General features: G+C 43.8%; 1 long non-coding RNA gene across 1 annotated transcript; it reads left to right on the top strand.

The window, feature by feature from the left end:
- Positions 1 to 3,864: 3,864 nt before the first annotated feature.
- On the top strand, positions 3,865 to 8,072 carry LOC125518728. Its single transcript, XR_007288076.1, has 3 exons — positions 3,865 to 4,542; positions 6,336 to 6,490; positions 7,664 to 8,072. It is a non-coding gene; the product is annotated as an uncharacterized LOC125518728 (long non-coding RNA).
- The last annotated feature ends 612 nt before the right edge of the window (positions 8,073 to 8,684 follow it).

Raw genomic sequence — 8,684 nt, 5'->3', positions numbered from 1 at the left:
GAAAAAGGCAAAAGAGTCCATGGGTGTTCTTTGGAGCAAGAACAACGACTTCAAGCTGGAGTTCCACAAGCTTGTGCATCACATGATCATAGAAGAAGAGTTTGAGGAGGGATGGAGGCAGATGTTGGAGAAGTACTATTTGAAGAAACATCCTTTTTTGACGCAGATATACGAGGTCACGCATAAATGGGCAAAGCCATATTTCCGAGGGGTGTTCTATGCTAGGATGACAAGCACTCGATGGAGCGAGAGCGCCAACCATTTGTTGAAAGGTTATGTGCCACCAGGGTGACCGATGCATCTGTTTCTGAAGCAGTTTGAGAAATTGCAATTTGACAGAGAGGCGGAAGAGAGCTTTCGAGAGAAGAGGACATCCCTGGTGAGTGCGTTGCAATTTCTTTTTTCATATCATTCTCCTGGGGTGCTTTCATTGTTTCTGCACCATGATAATCCCCTCTGCCTTGTGTTTCTTATCGCAGAGCGGTGTCTGTCTTAGGGTCAATCTTCCAATTGAGAAGCATGCTAGCAAAGTATACTCCAGAGCTATGTTTGAAAAGTTTGGCAAAGAATTGTATAAGTGTGGGGCACATGTGTTGGACGAGGTCGTGCCTAGAAGGATTTATAAGTCGACCCATGTAGAAGCGGCGAACAAGGAGAAATGGAGCAAAGTAGAATTCAAGATAGAAGTGAATGAATACGAGAGTTTTTTTAGTTGCGAATGCAGGTACTTTGAACATGCTGGGCTAGTGTGCTGCCATGCATTGCATGTGAGCTCGATTTTGCACCGTCCCCAGTTTAATTATGCTCCAGTGCCATGTTTGCTACCCTAGATGTGAGTCTCACAGAAATGATTTGTTCCCCCTTGTAATAGGTGATGGTTCATTTCCGATTGCAAAAATAGCCCAAAGCATATACTTAAAAGATGGACGAGAGAGGCATGTGACATTCTTCCTGAACATTTTGTTAGGTATCAAAGAGACCGAGGACCTCTAGCTAGTGATACATTCAGGCATCACACCATGTACATGAAAGCATTGGAGTGTGTCGTGCTAGGAGACAGCAATGTTAAGTGCTATGATGTTTTCATGGCTATGATGAAGGAGGTGCATGCGACTCTGCTTCCGCTTAGCATTGATAAAGATGGAATGGGGCTTGCAGAGAGAGAGAGAGAGAGAGATCAGCAGGTTGTAGAGAAGAAGGAACTTCCATCCGCGGAGGGCGATGCTATGATGAAAAAACATACTGGAGACGGTGAATCCAGTTGCTCAGCTGTTGGGCTGAATGAGAAGAAGAGGAAAAGGGGGAGGCCGACAACCAACAGGGACAAGGCTCCTTATGAGCAACAACTTAAGAGGTCGCAGTTTTGGACGATCTGCAGAGAGCAGGGGCACAAGTGCACAACGTGCCCCCAGTGAGGCGATTTGTCGAAGGCCCCAAGGAAGTCGTCGAAATGCACGAACTGTGGTGTGGTTGGACACCGGCGCAATACTTGCGGCACTAAGAAAAGTGGCCCATTTGAGCCAAACTTCCTGTAGGCAACTTGATTTCCTTTTGCACTTGTTTTGGTTGCTTTGTCTCATGTTTTTTAGACTTCATGTCATCCATGGATGAAAAGAACTCGATCATATGCGATCTAAATCAGTTGGTTAGGATGTATGCTGCAAATTAAAACGTGCGAAAATGTTGCCGCCGTCATGGCTTAAATTTTGCATCTCTTGCTCTCGGGTGTGGGGGCGAACGTAATTGCGCATTTTGCAAGTCGGAGATGCAAAGCAGTCAAGTTCTTGTGTGCCAGGTTCTGCTCCAAGGTGAGAGTCGTCCAAGGTGTTTGCTTTAATCCTATCCATGTACCACAATGGAGCCTAGAGTCAACATTTCTAGCCTAGAGTCAACATTTGTACACAGATGACGGCACTGCTGTCATATTTTGAAGTGACAAAAGCCTAGGGTTGGTAGCTTGGCGTAGGGTCCTCTAGTGCACTGTGCCCCCAGGCGCCAGTGGTGAGCACACGACCTCTGTCTTGCACATGTGTGCCCGACGTATGGAACAACCATTGATGGCTTGCATCAGATCGACGTGGGTGGGGTGCTGAGTTCCAGGGTCCATTACAAGGCATGGGCATGGCTCTGGCTTCGGTGTGGATAAGAAAAATGTTCGATGAAGAAATTCCTAAGTGAAAATCTCCAACGTTTAGAGAAAATGTCATCACGAAAAGAGCTGTTTTATGTGATAACAATACTCTTGTGCTTAGTGACCCGTGGGTGATGAAAATTTGCCCAACCGTTTGCCGCCCTGCTTATAGCTATGCGCCAGACTGCGCGGTCTCTATTGCTAGCTTGTGGGTGGTGGCGCGAGCACGCTTGCATCGACAGGGTTCTGAAGTGACTACTGATGGAAGCGCTGCCCCCAAACCTTTTCCTTTGAACTGATCTCGCTGCTTCACCGGCACGCCACCCGTGTCAGTTGTTGACAAGATCCATGGGCAAGTGCACCACACCGCCCATCTGTGCTGCACTTAATGGACGGGACAGGGCATACTATCTCTGGGCATAGGGAGTAGCCATCGTATGTGCGCTCCGTGGTTGATTTGGTGCCACAAAATTCAAATTCGTAACTAGATATGAGACGTAGATGGTATTGTTTGAAATTCGAAAATCGTGTTTGGGAGGGAAACCAAAATTTTCGGTGCTCTATTTATGGACGTGGCGCAGACACCTGGAAAATCATTCAAGCAGCGAGGGAGGGAACACTACAAGAAATATGCTCGTTTATGACAAAAAATAATGACCGTGGTCAGATTGGTCATGGATCTGTGACCAAAATTGACGAAATGGTCGTGTGGTGTCTAGCATGGTCCAAACCCTACAACATTACGACCATTTCTACCAGGAAGGTCATGATCTCATTGCACAAAATGGTCATAAAGATGTGTTGAACTATCCATATTCTCATTATTGGTCCTCCTTGACCAAATTAATAAGGTCATAGGCTTGAATAGAGATGACATGGCAGACACCTCAACAGTTTCACCTACATGTCGCGTATAGATGTCAATTTTGCCTACATGTTGAGGCCACAAAGTATAACTACACCTAGATATGAATTCACAATCCTTTTGTGTGCATTGTTTTACTTACTTGTTGTTCAAATTTCAAAATATCCATAAAAATGCACAAGTATCCGTTGAAATGACTTAAAAATAGCAAAATGACATTGATAAATGTCAAGTTTTGACATGAAAGGCATGTCTATATATCCGAATACGATGACGTCTATTTCACCCATGCTTCCATCTACGCTGATATCTTACTTTGAAAATAACTAAACTCTAAAACCCCATGATTTTAAAATTGAATATAATGGCCGATGCAAATCATGCCATCACCTAATCACATTAGAATGCATCAGTTGGTGATGCCATTTGACCACCATATCCAGTACAATTGTAAATGGTAAGGAACATTTTTTTACTTAAAATAAGAGATCACGATTCAAAGTGTTACAATGTGTTAACAAACTTCATAAAACATTTATTGTCATATCAAGGTTACATCATCAACAATTATCAGAGTATGTTTTATTTGTATAACTTTGCATCAAGATGTCACTTTGTATTTTACTCTAGTTTTTTTACTAGCCATACCATACTTTCTATGCAGTGTGGGGTAAAATAGAAGACGGGGCCCACGCTGCAGCTAGCGAACATGAAAGGATGGCGTGAAAAATAAAAAAGGAAAATCACGCGGAGTTAAGATCATTTTGGAGAATGATGGCGGGATCACGAAATTTCGGCTTTTGGAATGAGGGCGTTGTGCAAGTGGGCGGTGTCTTCTCCTCCACCCATTCTACATCACAGCCGCCACACAACCCTATCAGGCTCACCTCCCACTCCTCTCTCTCATTCTCCAAGATCCGCCACCGCCCCCTCCCCCACCAACCCCCTGCCGGCGTGTGACCTCTCCCGTCATCTCGCTGGCCGGCGAGCCTTCCGCCTCCCTTCACCGCCACCAGCTCCCCAGCATGGCTTACCTCCCTCTTCCCCGCTTCCTACACTGCATCTCCATCGGGCCCTCCTCGACCCCCTCTTCTTCTCCCCGGCCTCGTCCACCGCATCGGGCACCCATGGATCTGCCGCCACTTCTTAAGGGGTGCCCTCTGATGACCGATTCATGGTACTGCCAGCCAGATCCGCGCGGTGACCCAGGGGTACTGATGCCGTGCACCCAGCCGCCGCCACGCCCGACCACCAGGGCAACTGGACGGTGCTCCCGTCTGCGAGAAAATCACCTGCGCGGGCAAGGCGCTGAGCGCCGTGCTGGTGACGGTGCTACTATGCCTGGCCGCCATCACAGACGTGATTGTCGCCTCTAACGCTCCCGCCTACCGAGTGGCGCTGGAGCATCCATGCCTCTTCCATGCCGACCTCCGTTCCGTGCTTCGCCCCGTCGGCGCCCTGCTCGTCGCCTTCCTCCTCGGATCCTTTACGCACTACATCAACTCCGACCTGTGTCACTGCCGTCAACCTCCTCTCCAGCGGCAAGGTTAGGCCATCTCTCGACTCTCTTTCCAGTTTTTGTTATAACATTGTGTATTCGATTTGTTAATGGGCACCTCTGTTGGTGTATGCTTGGAAATGTTGTATCTGTAGTTCCACATTTTTTGCTTAGGTGTGGTAAAATAGAGATGTGATAATGGGACAGGGACGAGTGGCTATCAGGTGGGCAACACCCTGAATTCTTCACCACTGTCTACCTACTTTGAGATAGCCGCATTTAAGGATTTCTGAATTAGTCGAATACACATCCAATACGAAGTTATACACAGTGGTATCCTGGCATACTAGTGAATGCACACCAATTGCTATTTGCGGATCGAATGGGAAGAGATGAGCCATGTGATACTTGGCTGCACCCGCACTCTTCTTCCCCAGCTCAACATACACCACACCACACCAAACATTCCCTAGAAGTTACAGTCCAGAACATAACCATGGTTCACTGACTACATGAAAACGTAAAACACTTAGAGCTAATTAATGTGTCAGGCATATAATTACATGTTAATCCAACACTAGTTATTGTCAGTTACTATATTAAGCATAAGATTATTTTGCATCCCATTTCCGGAACCAACAGTGGCCAATCTTTGCATGAAAGAGAGAGGTTAAAGAATTTCATGGAACACGTGGAAGTCTCTCAATCCAAGAACCTCCAGTGCCTTGCTCTTGGATTCCACCATGGTCACTGCATCATGTCAGAAAACAAAATAAGTAAGGTTTTGACTTTGAGCAAGGACACACACAGGAAGCATGAATTTTCAATGAACACAAGAGTCTGGAGTGACTACTGTGCAGGGGGCTCACCCTACTCCACCCTCTCATGGCCCAAAATAAGTGTCGTTGATTTAGTACAACTATATATTTAGTACAACTATATAATAACCTTGTACTAAATCAACGTCACTTATTTTGGGACGGAAGGAGTAGAACACATTCGTGCAAAATATGCGATACCTCTGATTGTGGGAAACCCATTTTGGCTGCTATTAGTTCTTTTGAGATCTTGTGAATTCTTTCATAAGCAGTTAAAAATTTAGCACCATGTAAATTATAGCTTGAACAAATGCATATTTTTTAGTTTTTTCTCTTGATGCAAGTCTATGCAATTCTTTTGGGATCTTGTCACTCTTGTTGTAATTTCAAATAGTTTATGCAATTCTTTTCTTGTCTTCCCTTTTGTTCTGCTAATGGCTCAATCGCCTGAGATCTGATCTGCAAATTAATTGAAATTCTAGATGCTAGATCTTCCTCTGCCACGCTTCTTGGTTGCTGCACACGTGCGATTATAGTCTGTTGAGCTGTTAAGAATAAACTGATGATCCACTTCAGTCCTATAAACTAATGAGGTGTTTTATTTTGCAAGATATAATGGTTATTTGGCATATAGCTACATATCAAATATATGGTATTGTATTACAATTGTTACTATGATCATGCAATTGAACACATTTCTTGCCAGAACAATGGCTAGCCTGTCAATTATTATATCATATGCTCCAAGCTTTGTAGTTTCTGATTGTATCTCAAGCATTGTCTTCTGTATTTGTTTCCGTGGACAACTACTGGTGTAATATGCAAACAATAACATAGCTAGAGATGCTATGTTATAATTAATCACCATTTACTAAAATTTAGCTTCTGCTTGCTACTGGTGCAATATATTTCCTGTTTTTGTCTACTAATCATCAGTTACTAGAATATACCTTCTGCCTGCTACTGCTTGGTTCTTGACGCCACTAGTTTGTACTGAAACATGGAGACTTTACCCCTTGCAAGATAATTTGGTCATGGTGACCCATATGATGGCGATTTGCTCTGGCCATCTTAGTTCTGGCGGTGGTGGTGGCGCTGCTCCTATGATGGTAGGCTCGTCTGCCTCCCCTGGCCGCCGCCGTGGTGATGAAGCTCGGCCTAGGCTACAACCCCCTCCGGTGAGCTCCTCACGTCCCCTTCTACCCCTCCTACTTGCTCCATGATTCTATGCTCCGCATTTGTGAGGTGTAATTGTTCAATTTTGTTCATAGTCAAGCATTGGATGATATTGTATTTGTCACGATGTACATGGTTCATGAACTATGCCAACCTGCAGCTTGTTATACTAGTGATAGTAGGATAATGCAAGTTTTGACAATCCATACATATTTCCGCATGTTTAGTGTCTCTCCGGTTTCTGACCTGTCTGCCTTCTAACGAAGAGAAACCAAGAACAGACACTTTGATCGATGCATGATTCAACTTGTTCTCTATTTAAGGACCTTCTTATTTTTGTTACCGAACATTATGGATTGCTGCTGCGATCGAATTTGTTTCACTCATGGAGATTAGCTCCTTTACTTGCTCTGTTTTGGTTAAGATTGATGATCCATGGATAAGAACATGCACATTACTACTGAATCTGTTTCATGTCTCTGTCTACTAATCATCAATTACTAGTAGTTGGCTTTTACATGCTGACCATTGTTGATAGTTAGATACTAGGTATGTGATGCGCTAATTGTACACCTACATTTCCAAGTTCCAACTCCTATAGTCTCTGCTCGCATTGGATTTTGTTGCCTGTGTAATAAAATTAGTGTATGTCTTTAAAGGAGTTCGTGATTTTAGTTCTGGTTGTGTCAAATCTTCACTATGTACCATCCTTAGTGTTTACTTAACCGAGGCATTGGACATCGGAATTCGGGCATGATGTATAATTTCAGTTCTAGATGTGTCCAACACAAACATTACTATCAATTATCAAGTTGATTCTAAAATGTCTTATTAACTTCAGTTCAGATGGTTATTTTTGGAATCGGTACCAGTTTATTGTTGGCCTGGCCTGTGCTTCGTACCTTGCTTTGGTTTCCTGTAGCAAGTAGTGCCTCAATACCTTTTCTATGTGGTGTCCATGGATTGAAATTTTGGCTGTATGTATTTATTATAGTATTGAAAATGGATCAAACCTTAAGTTCTTAGGTTGTGCATATGGCTACGCTCCATTCTTTTGTGCGTGTTAATTCAGTTTTGGTGTTGATTTGATGCCGATGTTTGGAAACAAAAAATTGATGGATGGGTTTATTTCAGTAGTCTAAATAGGTTAATCTTCTTGGTTTGTTGGCGTGCAGATGATTGATGAGCTGATCTTCTTCCACCAGTTGTAGCGGGAGTGATGCTGGAGCAGTACAACGATCATTAGATACATGTGCCATTTGGGCAGGGAGAAGCTGGGACGGCCCTAATGCAGTAACACCACCATGTGGCAAATCCAGCAGATGGACACAACATTGGTGCCTGGGTGATGGGATAATGTATGTGTACCAGTGACATGATATTTGTGCTTCTCTTCCAATCTATATTGTTGTGCACTTGTGTACTTGTTGGGCCTTTTTGCCGTGCACTTGCAATTTTAGAACTATTTTTTTGTTGTTGTGCACTTCTTGGTCCTTGAACCTTGCTGTGTATAGGAGTCAATGGATGATGTATTGTATTTCCTGTGATGTGTTACTGAAATGAAATATACAGTTTTTTTGGAAATATTGTATTATGTTGTACTTGTTTTCTAATGGGCCTATCCTAAGACGTGCATGCTTTTGACAAAATAATGCATTAGCCCAAATAAATCAAACCATTTCAATTAAGAAAATAGGTATTGGGCAGGGCCCATGTCGTTTGGATTGGGCTGTGAAATCTATGATGATTGGGCCGGGCCCATTTAGGCTAGATTGGTGGACTGGGCTATGAAATTTATGATGATTCCATTTGGTCACTAACAATGCCACGTCATCTCAACCAGGTCAGATCCTACGTGGCTCAAGCAAATGGGTAATGACCTTTCTGAAATTTTGGTCACAAATCTATCTAAGACCGAAATTCCAAAAAGGTAACATTTGTTCGTTCTTGACGGCCAACTGTTGACCATCTGAATTTGGTCAAAAAAAGGTCAATAAAAGATAACAATGACGAATCAACGACCAAAATGGGGAGTCACAATTGACCGTATTTCTTGTAGTGGAATGGTGCCTAGCAGCGACCCCATCAGCGCGCACTCGCCAGCTTCCCAGCTGACGGAAGTATCAGGCTCAGCATTGATAGTTGGGGGGATGCAGGTTATATCGTGGATCTCAAGCTTGCACTTTTCCGTTCCTA

This window comes from Triticum urartu, chromosome 7, assembly GCF_003073215.2.
Source record: "Triticum urartu cultivar G1812 chromosome 7, Tu2.1, whole genome shotgun sequence".
Classification (NCBI taxonomy): Eukaryota; Viridiplantae; Streptophyta; class Magnoliopsida; order Poales; family Poaceae; genus Triticum; species Triticum urartu.
This window is presented reverse-complemented; position numbering and strand designations above follow the sequence as displayed.